The 350-nt window shown below is 44.9% G+C and overlaps 1 non-coding gene across 1 annotated transcript; it reads right to left on the bottom strand.

Moving 5' to 3' along the window:
• Positions 1 to 232: 232 nt before the first annotated feature.
• Positions 233 to 305, bottom strand: trnak-cuu (transfer RNA lysine (anticodon CUU)). Its single transcript has one exon. It is a non-coding gene; the product is annotated as a tRNA-Lys (tRNA).
• Positions 306 to 350: the final 45 nt, after the last annotated feature.

Below are 350 nucleotides of genomic sequence, written 5' to 3'. Positions count from 1 at the left end.
GTCAATTTTCAGCAAGTGCCTGCACCATGGATACGGAGACTAAATTGCACTGCTCTATTTATTACGCTAACATTTAACCAAGCACACAAGCTGGGCTATGCAGCATAACACCTTGATCATGTGATGAAGCACATCCATGCCTTGCGAGTTGTACTTACATGTACCCTCTCAGAAATGAAGATGCTTTGCAGCTTGTTTTCCATTCTTGTGCAGATCCTTCTAAAATCTACATCGCCCAACGTGGGGCTCGAACCCACGACCCTGAGATTAAGAGTCTCATGCTCTACCGACTGAGCTAGCCGGGCCTGTGAGCCAGAAAAATACATCATCTAAAAACGAAAAACATTGCT

This window comes from Seriola lalandi, unplaced genomic scaffold (genome assembly GCF_002814215.2).
Source record: "Seriola lalandi dorsalis isolate HSWRI2012SDOR001 ecotype SW California unplaced genomic scaffold, Sedor1 jcf7180001972431, whole genome shotgun sequence".
NCBI classification, from domain to species: Eukaryota; Metazoa; Chordata; class Actinopteri; order Carangiformes; family Carangidae; genus Seriola; species Seriola lalandi.
Note: the sequence above shows the minus strand (reverse complement) of the source record. Positions and strands in the feature narration are given on the sequence as shown.